This window comes from Mus musculus, chromosome 3 (genome assembly GCF_000001635.26).
Source record: "Mus musculus strain C57BL/6J chromosome 3, GRCm38.p6 C57BL/6J".
NCBI classification, from domain to species: Eukaryota; Metazoa; Chordata; class Mammalia; order Rodentia; family Muridae; genus Mus; species Mus musculus.
Window position 1 is genome coordinate 18399386 of NC_000069.6, and position 17692 is coordinate 18417077.

A 17692-nucleotide genomic window follows, 5' to 3' on the forward strand; every position below is an offset into this window, starting at 1 on the left:
CTATGGGAACAGAAAACAGCGAGAGTACCAGGCATAGAGACTTATGTAAAGTAAGTACTTCATAAACATTTGCTCAGTTGAGTGTTTAGATAAAAGTAGTAAACTTAAACTCAGCAGTGCATATATATATATATATATATATATATATATATATATATATATATATCAGTGGTTCTTAAACTTCCTAGTGCTAATACCCATTAATAGAGTTCCTCATGTTGTGGTGACTTCCAACCATAAAATTATTTGCATTGTTATGCCATAACTGTAACTTTGGTAGTTATGAATTGTAACATCAATATATGTTTTTTGATGGTCTTAAGTAACCCTCTCAAAGGGTCATGACCCACAGATTGAATACCATTGCTCTAGAGACCCTAACTAATACATCAGTTTCCCCTCTCATCTCTCCACTACTGACCATGTAGCCTACCTTGTTCTTTCTCTCTAATTCATGGCCTTCTCCTTTCTGCACATATACACATACACACACACACACATAAATCCAACCTCCTCAGTGCATATAATGTTACTTGTGTATGATTTCAGGGTTGACCACTTGGTATAGGATAACCAACTATAGAGCTCTTCCTTGTGGAAGATGATTTCTTCCAGCCTAAACATTCTTATTTGTCTAGAGCTGGGGCCCCATGAGATTGCTCTCTTCTATATTAATATGTCTATTTGTGTCATTCTTGTTCAGATCTCATTTAGATAGTTATGTTATTGAAACTTCAAGTGTGAACCTTCTTGAAATCTATAGGAGATGCAATCTTATAGCAAACTTGTTTTTGATATGGCTCTTACAATTTTTCAGTCCCTTCTTCTGTGTGGTCCTTGAGTCTTAGATGTGATGTTTATGAAGATGTATCAGTTGGGGATGGGCACCACACAATCATTTGTTCTCAGAATTTTGGTTGGTTATGGTTTTCAGTAATGATCTCTGTTACAAAGAGAAGTTTCCATGATGGTGGTTGAGGGCTACACTTACCTAGGCCTATAGTGATAAGTTTTTAGAGAATAGTTGTAAATTTGGCTGGTGATTGTAGGTTGTAATCAAGATCCATGCTATTACTACCCCTAGGTTATAGGATACTTGCCAATACCAGGCATGATTTTCATCTTATTGAGCTGTCCTTAAGATCAATTAGAGAGTTGTTGGTTACTGCCAAGATATGTGTGCCATTGTTGCACCCTTATGATTATCAAACCGTGCTGGTCATTGTTTTGGTTCATAGGTATCAAGGCTGGGTAAGACTCTTAGTTGCTTCCCTCTTTGGAAGCTTACATGCTATCTTCATGGCTTTTAAGTTAGATGCATCTCAGGTGCTACAAGTCTTGTCCTGAAGTGAGTAATATCTTTAGAAATAGGGACTTAAAGCTTTGGGAAACAACTAAGGGCAACAGCAATAATTAATAATGCTTTGGGATCTTTTGAACAACCCTAACCAACAACTTCAAGGGGGCATCTTGAGCCTGATAGTAGATTTTTTTGTTGTTGTTAGATAGTTTCTTCATTTGGGAAGAAGCATTGTTAGCTAAGGTAGAAAGTTTTTATTAAAATTGTGTGTGTATACATAAATTTATATGTATTATATATTATTTTGTGTAATAGATAATATGATTCTATATAATTTTTAGACATCATCATTATTTTACCCTTCTCCTCTGTCATAATTAAAACATCCTCACATTTCCCACATTTTCCTCTTCAAATCAATTATACCTTGCTATTCTATTTATGACTTCTCCCCCACACACACAAGTTCACCATGTTTCCCTTTTATTCTCTTGGTTTCTAAGGTCACACCAGGTTGCACACTCAAATCTGAAGATTGGAGGTAGATGTCACATATAAGTGAGAATATGCAACATTTGTCTTTCTGGGTCTGATTTGCCTCATAAAATATTATCTTTTCCAGTATCTCCATTTGCCTAAGCATTTTACTATTTCATTTTTCTTTAGAGCTGAATAGTGTTCCACAAAATATATTTGGTTTAAGTGAACTATTCCATTCAGAAAGAAAAATAGGAAAGAGCATTCAGCACCTTTGAGACATACTTAAGTGTGCAGCACTTACACTACTGGCATACATGAAAAGCAAGAAGAGGAAGGTCAACTGTATTTTAAGATAATGGCCAAGCCTTTTTCATAGGGCCTTTGGAGGACATTTAACATGTTGAGGTTTTGTCTTTTACTGTTTGTTTTAATGCTAAGTGTGGGACCCCCAAGATCTAGAGTCTGCAAGTAGCCCCTGTGATCCTGTCCCCAAGTTAGTTCTTATTGGTAGACAAAGATGCTAACTAAAAAGATAGTAAGGCAGAAGAGACATACGGGTTTAGGTTTCAGGGGAATTGGGGGGATATGAGGACCATGAGAAAGAGAGGAGGGAAGAGGAGGAAAGAGAAGCTACCATAAGTTAAGAGTCAAGAGACTGTGGCCCCAAAGGCTGCCCATTTGGAGCTAAGAGTAGCCCAAATGAAACATAGTAAGTAATAACTTAGGGTTATCGATGGGAAAATAGATTCTAACAGAGTGGAGGGTAGGCAGCTGAACAGTTCTTGTGCTGTTTAAGGCTTTTTGTAAACATAAAGGTTGTGAGTATGTCTGTAATTTAGGAACTCAATGAATATGGTGGGCTACAAACCCTGGGCCAGGATTTTAAAAAATTACTACAACACATAGATGTACAAGTCATAACAACAGCATATCAAAAAGATCATATACTATGATAAATTTGGTCCTGTTAAAGGAATGAAAGGATAGTTCAACATATTCAAGCCTATATTGTATGAGTCGAATGAAGGATAGATATTATAATTTCAGTAGATATAGAAGCATATTTAGTAAAATTTGACATCTAATAATAATAACCTTGATCAATTCACACAAAAGAATAATTTCTAAGCATATAAAAGTATATGTTTGTGTATATGATGGGTCCATCAACTCATTACACTGGAAAAATATAAAGGCATTTTTCTAAGAATTCTGTCCATCCTCATTGGACACATTGATCATAGTATTAGATCTTTTATCCTGAAAGGTAACATAATCTACTGAAATAAAAGACATGAAAGTAAGAGTAGGGAAAGACAAGATATCCTGTTTTGGATGTAATGTAATTCTAAAGAAGTAAACCAACTCTATAAGGACAATCACAAAATACAGGTTAAAGACATTGACAATGACTGCAAAGGACAGGAAAATCTCATGTTCAGCTTAAAAATTAACAATGCTCAGTTTCATACTATATAGCACAATGAATTCAGTACAATCACTATGAAAATATAATTGTTATTCTTCAGAAGCAAAATCCACAATTCTATATGAATACAAAAAATACCTTTAAAATCTAAAGTAGTTATAGGCAAAATATTCAAATGTGGAAACACCATCTAGTTTTAAGACATTGTAACTGAACCTACAAAATTTGGCAATAAAAGCAGATTGAACAAAAGAACAGAATTAGGACCCAATAAATAAATTCACATATTTACAGTGAACTGATTTTTGACAAAGAAAGAAAAACATATGTTTAGTAAAATACAGCCTTTTCAACAAATAATGCTGTAAAAACTAGGCATAGATATGGAAAGAGATCACACCTACTCTTGCTCTGATAAGTACTAATGTAATTTTGATTTATTATATTTTATTATTTTTATAGGATTGAAAAGACAAAATCAGAAGGATTGAGGTTGCTGAGGAGACAAATATTGAAGACCTAGGATCAATCACCAGGAACAGAAGTGGGTATACATGTACACTCATACACAACACATGCACATAAAATAAAAGTTAAAAGACAGCATCATAAAAATAATTAGAAATTTATTTCAATGGTGTTATAGCATAAAGACAATTCTGTTCATCAATAAATTACAAAGATGTTATAAAGGAACAGATTTATATTGATTTAATGTATAATTTGTATATAATTAAAATATATTGAAGCTCTAAATTTTCCTATGTAAACCCCACTGTGACTTATGTAATTACCACTGGAACTTCAAATATAATATTTATGGAATATTATACATGCCAAAAGAAATGTGAGGAGAAAATGGATCACTTAAAAATGTGTCCAAAAAAACTCAAAGACATGGAAGTGGGAAACAAGGAACTCAAAAACTTAAACAAAGAAAACAGCACTTTTTATGTAACATCAGGAGTAAGTCATACAAGTCTGTTGTACCTCTTTTCAGCTTCTGTGAAGTTATATGAAACTCATAGATGGTGCAAGTAAAGGAAAATTCAAGCTGTAAGGAAAACACTGTCTTTGTTTGGTGGTTACCTGTGAAAGATGGCAAGAAAACCATCAGCAATAAAATGAATCAGCATAAAAAGTGATTATAGTAAGGCTTCAAGATTCACAATGAATATCTAAAAGTCAATTGCCTCCTTGTATTCTAGCAACAACCCAGTTAGGATTTGTAGCATAAAAATTGTCATGTTATCATTTTTGAAAAATGAAATGCTTATATGTACATATAGCAAAACACAAATAACTAAGATGAAGAAGGCAACAAAAACTGAATGTTTTATAATCTTGGATAGGAATATTCAATGCTATCAATGCACGAGTTTTGCTAACTTAATTTATAGTTTCATTGAACTCTCAATAAAAGCCTACCAATTTATCTTGGGAATAAAACAAAAGAATAGTAAAGCTTATAGGAAGAGTGTAAAAACTCAGAATATTGGGCATAGTGTTTTAAACGAATGAAAGCAGAGAACTGACTTAAAGTATGGAAATCCAAACAGAAGAGTATTATGATTGCTATGATATAAAAGCCAGGAATAGATGCATAAAAACTGACCACAACTGAGAAAATTTAATGCAGTACCACAAAAACTAATAAGTGCTATTAGAATAACTAGATAGGGATAGACAGATTAAAAATATATAGTTGCAAAATTAAACTTTAAAAGATTAATTAAAAATTAAATGGTACTTCCTCGTAGACATTCAAGTTTTAATTTATTTCTAATTAAAAAAAACAAAAAACAAAAAAACAGGAGTGAGCAGACTGCAGAAGTGACAGAGCTTCTGGGACAGATTCCATTTCAGGATCCAGACATCCCCACACCTTCCCTGCCAGAGGAGAGGTGTATGCCTGGGAGGGCTCTGACTGCTGGAGCAGGTAAGGAAGCCATCTTGTGTCCCGGGTCCCTCAGAGACCAGTCTGCGCATGTGAGAGTGCAGACTGCAGAAGCATCACAGCTTCTGGGACAAGCAGAAGCTATACAGCTTCTGGGACAGGCCCTGTTTTGGGCTTCAGAAATCCGGGCACCTTCCCTGCCAAAGGAGAGGTGTCTGCCTGTGAGGACTCTGACTGCTGAAGCACATGAGGGAGACATCTTGTCTCTCAGGTCACTCAGAGACCAGACTGTGCAGGTAAGCTTGTGGACTGCAGAGGGTGAGCAAGCAGACTGGAGAAGCAACACAGGTTCTGGGACAGACACCATTTCAGGATCCAGACATCCAGGCACCTTCCTCACCAGAGGAGAGGTGTCTGCATGGGAGGGCTCTGACTGCCTGAGCTGCTTAGAGAGCCATCTTGTATCTTGGGTCCCTCAGAGACCAGTCTGAGCAGGTGAGAGTGCCTCACTGCAGAGGCAACACATCTTCTGGGACAGGCCCAGTTTCTGGCCTTCATCTTCAATCAGGAGGCAGGTCTAAACACCAGAACTCTGTGCACCTTTCCTCCAAATGAGAGCTTGCCTGCAGAGAGTATTCTGACCACTAAGACTCAGGAGAGAGCTGGACTCCCAGAACTGCTGACAGAGGCCAACAGAATCACAGGAGGAACAAGTTCCAGCCAAAGACAACTATAACAACTAATACCAGAGATTACCAGATGGCAAAAGGCAAACATAAAAATCTTACTACCAGAAACCAAGACCACTCACCTTCATCAGAACCCAGCACTCCCACCTCAGTCAGTCCTGGATACCCCAAAACACCTGAAAAGCAGTCTCAGAATGAAAATCATATCTCCTGATGCAGGTAGAGGACTTTAAGAAGAGCATTAATAATTCACTTAAAGAAATACAGGAGAACACTGCTAAATAGGTAGAAGTCCTTAAAGAATTTCAGGAAAACACTGCTGAACAGGTAGAAGTCCTTAAAGTGGAAACACAAAAATCCCTTAAAGAATTACAGGAAAACACAACCAAACAGGTGATACAATTGAACAAAACCATCCAAGACCTAAAAAGAAAAGTAGAAAAAATAAAGAAAATTCATAGTGAGACAATTCTGGAGATAGAAACCCTAGGAAAGAAATCAAGAACCATAGATGCGAGCATCAGCAACTAAATACAAGAGATGGAAGAGAGAATCTCAGGTGCAGAAGTTTCCATAGAGAACATGGGCACAATAATCAAAGAAAAATGCAAAATGCAAAAAGATCCTAACTCAAAATATCCAGGAAATCCAGGACAAAAAGAGAAGTCCAAACCTACAGAAAATAGGAATAGATGAGAATGAAGATTTTCAACTTAAAATCAGCCAGCAAATATCTTCAACAAAATTATAGAAGAAAACTTCCCAAACCTAAAGAAAGAGATGCCCATGAATATACAATAAGCCTACAGAACTCCAAATAGACTAGACCAGAAAAGAAATTCCTCCCAACACATAATAATCAGAACAACAAATGCACTAAATAAAGATAGAATATTAAAAGAAGTAAGGGAAAAAGAGCAAGTAAAATATAAAGGCAGGCCTATTAGAATTACACCAGACTTCCCACCTAGACTATGAAAGCCAGAAGATCCTGGACATATGTTATACAGACACAAATGCCAACCCAAGCTACTATACCCAGCAAAACTCTCAATTACCATATATGGAGAAATCAAAGTATTCCATGATAAAACCAAATTCACACAATATCTTTCCATGAATACAGCCCTTCAAAGGATATTAAAGGGAAAACACCAACACAAGGACAGAAAATACAGCCTAGAAAAAGCAAGAAAGTAATCCTTCAACAAACCTAAAAGATGACAGCCTCAAGAACAGAATCCCAACTTTAAAAACAACAACAACAAACAACAACAAAATAAAAACAGGAAATAAAAATTACTTTTCTTTAATTTCTCTTAACATCAATGGACTCAATTCCCCCAATAAAAAGACATAGACTAATGGACTGGGTACACAAACAGGACCCAACATTTTGCTGCTTGCATGAATACAACCTCAGGGACAGGCTCAAAAACAATTTTCCAAGCAAATGGTCTGAAGAAACAAGCTGGAGTAGCCATTCTAATATCAAATAAAATTGACTTCCAACAAAAAGTTATCAAAAACCACAAGGAGGGGCACTTCATACTCATCAAAGGTAAAATCTACCAAGATGAACTCTCAATTCTGAATATCTACACTCCAAATGTAAGGGCAGCCACATTCATTAAAGAAACTTTAGTAAAGCTCAAAGCACACATTGCACCTCACACAATAATAGTGGGAGACTTCAATACTCCACTCTCACCAATGGATAGATCTTGGAAACAGAAACAAACAGAGACACATAGACACTAACAGAAGTTTTTGAAACAAATGGATTTAATAGATATCTACAGTACATTTTATCATAATAAAAAAAAAAGATATACCTTCTCCTCAGCACCACATGGTACGCGTCCAAAATTGACCATATAATTGGTCACAAAAAAGGCCTCCACAGATACATAAATATTTAAATTATCCCATGCATCCTAACAGATCACCATGGACTAATGCTGATCTTCAATAACAGCATAAATAATAGAAAGCCAACATTCACGTGGAAACTGAACAACACTCTACTTCCTTGGTCAAGGATGAAATAAAGAAATTAAAGACTTTCTAGAGTTTAATGAAAATGGAGCCGCAACATACCCAAACTTATGGGATACAATGAAGGCAGTCCAAAGAGGAAAACTCATAGTCCTGAGTGCCACCAAAAAGAAACTAGAAAGAGCATACACTAGCAACCTGACAACACACCTAGAAACTCTAGAACTAAAGGAAGCAAATTCACCCAAGAGGAGTAGACAGCAGGAAATAATCAAACTCAGGGCTGAATTCAACCAAGTGGAAACAAAAAGAACTATTCAAAGAATCAAACAAACCAGGAGCTGGTTCTTTGAGAAAATCAACAAGATAGATAAACACTTAGCCAGAATATCTAGAAGGCACAGGGACAGTATTCTAATTAAGAAAATCAGAAATGAAAAAGGAGACATAACAACAGATCCTGAGGAAATCCAAAACATCATCAGCTCCTACTACAAAAGGCTATACTAAACAAAGCTGGAAAACTTGGATGAAATGGAGAACTTCCTAGACAGATACCAGGTAACAAAGTTAAATCAGTATAAGATTAACAATCTAAACAGTCCCATTTCCCCTAAAGAAATAGAAGCAGTCATCAATAGTATCCCAACCAAAAAAAAAAAAAAAAAAAAAAAAAAAAAAAAAAAAAAAAAAAAAAAAAAAAAAAACAGGACCAGATGGGTTTAGTGCAGAGTTCTATTGGACCTTCAAAAAAGACCTAATTCCAACTCTCCTGAAATTGTTTCACAAAATAGAAACAGAAGGTACTCTACCCAATTTATTTTATGAAGCCACAATTACTCTGATACCTAAACAACACAAAGATCCAACAAAGAAAGAGAACTTCAGAACAATTTCCCTTATGAATATCGATGCAAAAATATTTAACAAAACCCTTCCAAACTTAATCCAAGAACACATCAAACAATCATCCATCATGACCAAGTAGGCTTCATCCCAGGGATGCAGAGATGGTTTAATATACAAAAATCCGAACAACGTAATACGCTTTATAAACAAACTCAAAGACAAAAACCACATGATCATCTCCTTAGATGCTGAGAAAGCATTTGACAAAACCCAACACCCCTTCATGATAAAAGTCTTGGAAAGATCAAGAATTCAAGGCCCATACCTAAACATAATAAAAGCAATATACAGCAAACCAGTAGCCAACATCAAACTAAATGGAGAGAAATTCAAAGCAATCCCACTAGAACCAGGCACTAGATAAGGATGCCCACTCTCTCCCTACCTATTCAACATTGTACTTGAAGTCCTAGCCAGAGTGATTTGACAACAAAAGGAGATCAAGGGGATAAATATTGGAAGGGAAGAAATCAAAACATCACTATTTGCAGATGATATGATAGTATATATAAGTGACCCTAGAAGTTCCACCAGAGAACTCCTAAACCTGATAAATGGCTTCAGTGCAGTAGCTGGATATAAAACTAACTCAAACAAATCAATGGTTTTCCTCTACACAAAGGTTAAACGGGCTGAGAAAGAAGTTAGGGAAACAACAACCTTCACAATAGTCACAGATAATAAAAAATACCTTGGTGTGACTCTAACTAAGGAAGTGAAAGATCTCGAACAAGTCTTTATCTACACGAAGGATAAACAATCTGAGAAAGAAATTAGGGAAACAACACCCTTCTCAATAGTCACAAATGACTCTAACTGAGGAAGTGAATGATCTGCAGGATAAGAACTTCAAGTATCTGAAGAAAGAAATTGAAGAAGATCTCAGAAGATGGAAAAATCTCCCATGCTCATGGATTGACAGGATTAAAATAGTAAAAATGGCTATCTTGCCATTCAAAGCAATCCCCATCAAAATTCCAACTCAATTCTTCACTGAGTTAGAAAGGGCAATATGCAAATTCATCTGGATAATAAAAAACCTAGGATAGCAAAACCTATTCTCAACAATAAAAGAACTTCCATGGGAAACACCATGCCTGAGGTCAAGCTGTACTACAGAGGAATCGTGATAAAAACTGCATGGAACTGGTGGTACAGCTACAGACAGGTAGATCAATGGAATAGAAGTGAAGTCCCAGAAATGAATCCACACACCTATGGTCACTTGATCTTTGACAAGGGAGATAAAACCACCCAGTGGAAAAATGACTGAATTTTCAACAAATGGGCTGGCACAACTGGCAGTTATCATGTAGAAGAATGTGAATTGATCCATTTTCATCTCCTTGTACAAAGCTCAAATCTAAGTGGATCAAAGACCTGCACATAAAACCAGAGACTCTGAAACTTATAGAGGAGAAAGTGGGGGAAAACCTCAAAGATATGGGCACAGGGGAAATATTCCTAAACAGAACATCAATGGCTTGTGCTGTAAGATCAAAAATTGACAAATAGGACCTCATAAAATTGCAAAACTTCTGTAAGGCAAAACATACTGTCAATAGGACAAAAAGGCCACCAACAGATTGGGAAAGGATTTTTACCAATCCTAAATCTGATAGGGGACTAATATCCAATATATACAAAGAGCTCAAGAAGTTGGATTCCAGAAATTCAAATAACCCCATTAAAAATGGGGAACACAACAAAGATAGAGAACTTCAGACCAGTTTCCCTTATGAATACCAATGCAAAAATACTCAATAAAATTCTCGATATCTGAATCTAAGAACAAATAAAAACAATCATCCATCCTGACCAAGTAGGTTTCATTCCAGGGATGCAGGGATGGCTTAAAATATGGAAATCCATCGACATAATCCACTATATGAACAAACTCAAAGTCAAAAACCACATGATCATCTTCTTAGATGCTGAGAAAGCATTTGACAAAATCCAACACCTCTTCATGTTAAAAGTCTTGGAAAGATCAGGAATTCAAGGCCCATACCTAAACATGATAAAAGCAATCTACAGCAAACCAGTAGTCAACATTAAAGTAAATGGTGAGAAGCTGGAAACAATCCCACTAAAATCAAGGACTATACAAGGCTGCCCACTTTCTCCCTACCTATTCAATGTAGTTCTTGAAGTCCTAGCCAGAGCAATTCGACAACAAAAGATAATCAAGGAGATACAAATTGGAAGGGAAGAAATCAAAACATCACTATTTGCAGATGACATGATAGTATATATAACTGACCCTAAAAGTTTCACCAGAGAACCCCTAAACCTGATAAACAGCTTCAGTGAAATAGCTGGATATAAAATTAACTCAAACAAGTCAATGGCCTTTCTCTACACAAAAGATAAAGAGGCTGAGAAAGAAATTAGTGAAACAGCACCCTTCACAATAGTCACAAATAATACAAAATACCTTGGTGTGACTCTAACTAAGGAAGTGAAAGATCTATAGGATAAGAACTTCAAGTCTCTGAAGAAAGAATTCAAAGAAGATCTCAGAAGATGGAAAGATGTCCCATGCTCATGGATTGGCAGGATCAACATAGTAAAAATGTCTATCTCGCCAAAAGCAATCTACAGATACAATGCAATCCCCATCAAAATTCCAACTCAATTCTTCAATGAATTATAAAGGCTACTTTGCAAATTCATCTGGAACAACAAAAAACCTAGGATAGCAAAAACTCTTCTCAATGATAAAAGAACCTCTGGTGGACTCACCATGCATGATCTCAAGCTGTACTACAGAGCTATTTTGATAAAACAAACAAACAAACAAACAAACAAACAAACCACCACCACCACCAACAACAACAACAAAAAAAAACAAACCATGGTACTGGTAGAGCAACAGACAAGTAGACCAATGGAATACCTGAAGACCCAGTAATGAACCCATACACCTATGGTCACTTGATCTTTGACAAGGGAGCTAAAACCATCCAGTGGAAAAAAGACAGCATTTTCAACAAATGGTGCTGGCACAACTGGCAGTTATCATGTAGAAGAAAGCGAATTGATCCATTCCTATCTCCTTGTACTAAGGTCAGATCTAAGTGGATCAAGGAACTCCACATAAAACCAGAGACAGTGAAACTTATAGAGGAGAAAGTGGGGAAAAGCCTTGAGGACATAGGCACAGGGGAAAAATTCCTGAATAGAACAGCAATGGCTTGTGCTGTAAGATTGAGAATCGACAAATGGAACCTCATAAAATTTCAAAGCTTCTATAAGGCAAAAGAAACTTTCAATAAGACAAAAAGGCCACCAAAAGATTGAGAAAGTATCTCTACCAATCCTAAATCAGAGAGGGGACTAATATCCAATATATATAAACAATTTAAGAAGGTGGACTTCAGAAAATCAAATAACCCCATTAAAAAATGGGTCTCAGAGCTAAACAAAAACTCTCACCTGAGGAATACCGAATGGCTGAGAAGCACCTGAAAAAAATGTTCAACATCCTTAAACATCAGGGAAATGCACATCAAAACAACCCTGAGATTCCATCCCACACCAGTCAGAATGGCTAAGATCAAATATTCAGGTGACAGCAGATGCTGGCAAGGATGTGGAGAAAGAGGAACACTCCTCCATTGCTGGTGGAATTGCAATCTTGTACAACCACTCTGGAAGTCAGTCTGGAGGTTCCTCAGAAAATTGGACATAATACTACCGGAAGTTCCAGCAATACCTCTTCTGATATTGAAGATCTTCCAACTGGTAATAAGGACACATGCCTATGCTATGCACACTATGTTCATAGCAGCCATATTTATAATATCCAGAAGCTGGAAAGAACCCAGATGCCCCTCAACAGAGGAATGGATACAGAAAATGTGGTACATTTACACAATGGAGTACTATTTAGCTATTAAAAACAATGAATTTATAAAATTCTTGGGCAAATGGATAGATCTGGAGGATATCATCCTGAGTAAGGTAACCCAATCACAAAAGAAGTCACTAAATATGCAGTCACTGATAAGTGGTTATTAGCCCAGAAACTTATAATATCCAAGATACAATTTGCAAAACACAAGAAAAATCAAGAAGAAGGAAGGCCAATGTGTGGATACTTCATTCCTCCTTAAAATACCCATGGAAGGAGTTAAAAAAAAGTTGGAGCTAAGAGGAAAGAATGGACCACCCAGAGACTACCCTACCTGGGGATCCATTCCATAATTAGCCACCAAACTCAGACACTATTGCATATGCTAGCGAGATTTTGCTGAAAGGACCCTGATATAGCTATCTCATGTGAGATTCTGCCAGTGCCTGGCAAATACAGAAGTGGATGCTCACAGTCATCTATAGGATGAAACACAGGTTCCCCAATGGAGGAGCTAGAGATAGTACCCAAGGAGCTGAAGGGGTCTGCAATCCTATATGTGGAACAACAATATGAACTAACCAGTACCCCCAGAGCTCATGTCTCTAGCTGCATATGTAGCAGAAGATGACCTAGTTGGCCATCATTGAAAAGAGGCGTGTAGGTCTTGTAAAATTTATATGCCCCAGTACAGAGGATGCCAGGGCCAAGAATTGGGAGTAGGTGGGTAGGGGAGCAAGGCTTGGGGAGGGTATAGGGAACTTTCGGGATAGCATTTGAAATTTAAATAAAGAAAATATCTAATAAAAAATACAATGGTGATTTCTCAAGCAAAAATAATGAGACAGGAAAAGTAACAGTAGGAGAAAATAAACATAAACTTGCCAGGAACGGGTCAAAATCCAGATAACATCTAATCATAGGGTGTCCTGCCCCAAGAGATACATCAACAACAGAAGTTGTGAACCTAAAGTTTAAGGAACATTGAGGAAGAGCGAGAAGAAAAGTTGTCAAAGCCAGAGAATTAGGATGTCTGCTGTCCAATTGGGTCTCCTAGAAGTGACAAGGAAACTTCAACCATGAAACTTCAATTATATGGCTGCCTAAACAATAATAGCACCAATAGACATATTAACAAGTAAGGGGAATCCTAAGGTTCCTGCCAATAGACAAAGAACAAAGAAAACTAAGGGACAAATACAGATAAAAAGAGCCCTGATCAGAGCTAAACAAAGAATTCTCAACTGAGGAATATCTAATGGCCAAGAAGCACCTAAAGAAGTGTTCAACATCCTTAGTCATCAGGGAAATGCACATCAAAACAACCTTGAGATTCTACCTCACATCAGTCAGAATGACTAAGACCAAAAACTCAGGTGGCAGCACATGCTGGCAAGGATGTAGAGAAAGAGGAAGACTCCTCCATTGTTGGTGGGATTGCAAACTGGTACAACCACTCTGGAAATCAATCTGGAGGTTCCTCAGACACTGGACATAGCACTACCGAAGGACCCAGCTATACCACTCCTGAGATTATACCCAAAAGATGCTCCAACATATAAGGACACATAATCCACTATGTTCATAGCAGCCTTATTTATAATAGCCAGGAGCTGGAAAGAACCCAAATGTCCTTCACCAGAGGAATGGATACAGAAAATGTGGTACATTTACACAATGGAGTATACTCAGCTATTAAAAACAATGAATTCATTAAATTCTTAGGCAAATGGATGGAACTAGAAAATATCACACTGAGTGAGATAACCCAAACACAAAAGAACATATGCACTCACTGATAAGTGGATATTAGCCCAAAAGCTGGGAAAACCTAAGACAATTCACAGACCACATGAAGCTCAAGAAGAAGGAAGGCCAAAGTGTGAATGCTTAGGTCCTTCTTATTAGGGGAAACCATATATTCACGGGAGGAAATATGGAGACAAAGTGTGGAGCAGAGACTGAGGAAAGGCCATCCAGAGGCTGCCCTACCTGGTGATCCATCCCATATATAATCACTAAACCCAGACACTATTGTAGATACCAAGAAGTGCTTGCTGACAGGAATCTGATATAGCTGACTCCTGAGAGGCTCTGCCAGAGCTTGACAAATATAAAGATGGATGCTCACAGCCAACCATTGGAGTGATTGTACCCCAAGCACAGGATCCTCAATGGAGGAGTTAGAGAAAGGACTGAAGGAGTTGAAGGAGTTTGCATCCCCATAGGAAGAACAACAATATCAACCAACCTAACCCTCCCCCAACCTGCAGAGCTCTCAGTAACTAAACCATCAACTAATGAGTACACATGGAGTGAGCCATGGCTCCAACAGGGTATGTATCAGAGGTTGGCCTTGTAGGGCATCAATGGGAGGAAAGGACCTTGGTTCTGTGAACGGCCCAGTGTAGGGGAATACCAGGTTGTGGAGATGGGATCAGGTAGGTGAGTGGGAGGGCACCCTCATAGAAACAGGGGGAGGAGGGTGAGATAGAGGTTTTGCAGGGGGGAAACTGGAAAGGGGATAACATTTGAAATGTAAATAAATAAAATATCCAATAAAAAAAGAGAACTAGTCTTACCCATTGGAGATCCCCCTTGGTAATCAAATACCATGTGGGCATACTGAAATCATGTACATGTACATTGTACACAGCAGATTAATCTATATATTTGTATGCATGTATGTGTGTGTGTGTGTTTTTATGGGGTATGAGGAAGAGAGAGAGAGAGAGAAAGAGAGAGAGAGAGGGAGAGAGAGAGAGTGAAAGAGAGAAAGAGAAAGAGAGAGAGAGAGAACAATTAAGAGAAATCCAAGAACTTGAGTGGGAATGGGGTTGTTGAGGGCTGGACACCAGAAGAGCTAGAAGAAGGATAGGGAACCAAAGGACATAAAATAATTGTATTTTAATAAAAGATATTAGTTAAAAAATAAACCCAGAAGTGGTCCAAATAAGGAAATACAGTAAACTTATATAGAAATAAGAAATTATATAGAAAAGTACAAGTTATATATAGTACAATTAAAATATATATATTTAAAAAGGAATAATAAAAGGTTTGAAAACACTAGTGGTTTTAACAATAGACATGAATGTTGATGAGAAAATCAAAATATAAGGGATGTATAAAAACAGAATAAATTATTTATATAGTCATAGGCTTAGGAGGAAAGAATTGTAGCTTTTACATAGATAATTTCTGAAAATTTTTCAAAATTTATAAATGATGTCAATCTTCACTGAACACTGACTTTAAAACCAAAATATTCATAAAATAATGCCATAAGATTAGTGAGGTATGACACTCATAATGTAAGAACAACAAGGTTCTCTTTATTAGTAATAATGCATCAAACACTAATGAAAAGGCACACATAGGATGAATTTATAAAGCAAAATCAAGGCTGAGAAGATTTCCCAGTGGATAATGCACTTACTGTACAAGCATCGACTGAGTTGGAGCCCCTACAACATGTGTATTAGCAGGATGGACATGAAGCCTTTTTGTAACCTCAGTCTGTGGAAAAAAAAGAGGCAAATGGTCACTGCGCAATCTGGCTAGCAAGGCTAGTTTTTCCTGAAAACTCGTGAGATTGTCTGAGAGACACCGCCCCCCACTGTGATAAATTGGAAGAATGCTTGAGCATGATTTGCGGCATCACCTTCGATCTCCTCATGTGTGCACATACACAGATGCACATGTTTACTGCCACATGCATCCACATAAGCACAGCACATCATGTAAAAATAAAGGAAGAAAATAAAGATCTAATTGTATCCTGTCTATGTGAAACAGACTATAAAGTTAAAAGTTGAAATGATAAAGTGCTTCTTGCAAGAATAATAAACCAGGTGAACAAAAAAATGGCTGAATTATAGATGTTAGTTTAAAATATTAAAATAAAATGAAGGATTCTTAGCATGTAAAAAGGATCAGGTCATTGGTAACAATTATATGTAACAATTATACAGCATTAAACATTAGAGCTCTTACATACATGAAGCATACACTAATCAAATGGAAATGAGAACTAGGCAGTTCTACTGATTTCAACACCCATCTTTTAATAAAGGATAGAACAGTCTGAGATCACTAGGAAAAATATATACCAATATTTTTATAACTTAACACTACATACCAATTGGAATTAATAGACTATACAGGAAACCACACAAAGTCAGATTATTTTCCTATTGAAGTACACATTGAATATTTCATGTTATACTGTTAGGAAGCCTGGCTCAAATCATGAAAACTGGTTCTTATCCAAATAGATGAAAGTAAGTATAAATGCAAGCATATATTTTTCACAGCCAACTTTTAATAAGGGTTCAACTTCTCCTCTAGCACACAACCTAGCAGAGGTAGTAGAAAAAGAGGGTTATTAGGATATGGGGAAAGTGGACCTGGTCAGCAGGTGTTTGGGGTGAGCTTGATCTTCCTTGGCAGCAGTTCAATCCCTTAGCAAACACCAAATATGATTCAACAGACCAGTCCTCAAGGCAGACCAGACCCCTGACACGAACCAGCAGCCACGGTCCAGTCTTTTCAGCAAGCAGACACCAGACAGCTGTAGTTCAATCCTAAGAATCTAGGCTCAGTAAGGCCTCCGAGGTAGTAAGCTGCAGCAGGAACCTCCGCAGAAGTTCTTGAGCAAGTTTCTCTCAATGGCAATGTTACAACAAGTTGAGCTCAACCACGCTATGTAAGGTGAACCCATACATGAATGTTTTTAGTGAAGAATAGTGAGGCAGTGCAAACCAAACCAATGATCAGTGTTCATCTCCCACTGTCTCTGGGGTCATATTTATACTCCTTCCTCCCAGGTCCTTTCACATGCCTGTTATATCCAAACTTCTTTCACCTGTTTCTGCTTCAGGAAAACAGTCTTTCACATATTTGCTTTTAAAAGACATTCTTTCACCTGTGTACCCCAGCAAACCATCACTTGACATAACTTTCCAAAGTTTCCACTTCATATAAGTAATAAAATTACTACAAATAGGTATAAATTAAACAATATGCTTTAAAAAAATATTGGTTACAGAGTAATCATGAAGGAGATTAGAAAATATCTTAACACAAAAGTGAAAATATACCAACATTTATGGAATATGCTGGAAGAAGTAAT

The 17692-nt window shown here is 37.0% G+C and overlaps 1 long non-coding RNA gene across 1 annotated transcript in view; it reads right to left on the bottom strand.

The window, feature by feature from the left end:
• The window catches only part of Gm30667 (predicted gene, 30667), a 119684-nt gene that overhangs the window by 57725 nt on the left and 44267 nt on the right, over window positions 1-17692 (bottom strand). The window contains exons 3-4 of the long non-coding RNA NR_166207.1: window positions 15998-16077; window positions 4200-4298 (exon numbers count right to left, since the gene is read on the bottom strand). This is a non-coding gene — a long non-coding RNA (predicted gene, 30667). The remainder of the gene's footprint in view (window positions 1-4199; window positions 4299-15997; window positions 16078-17692) is intronic.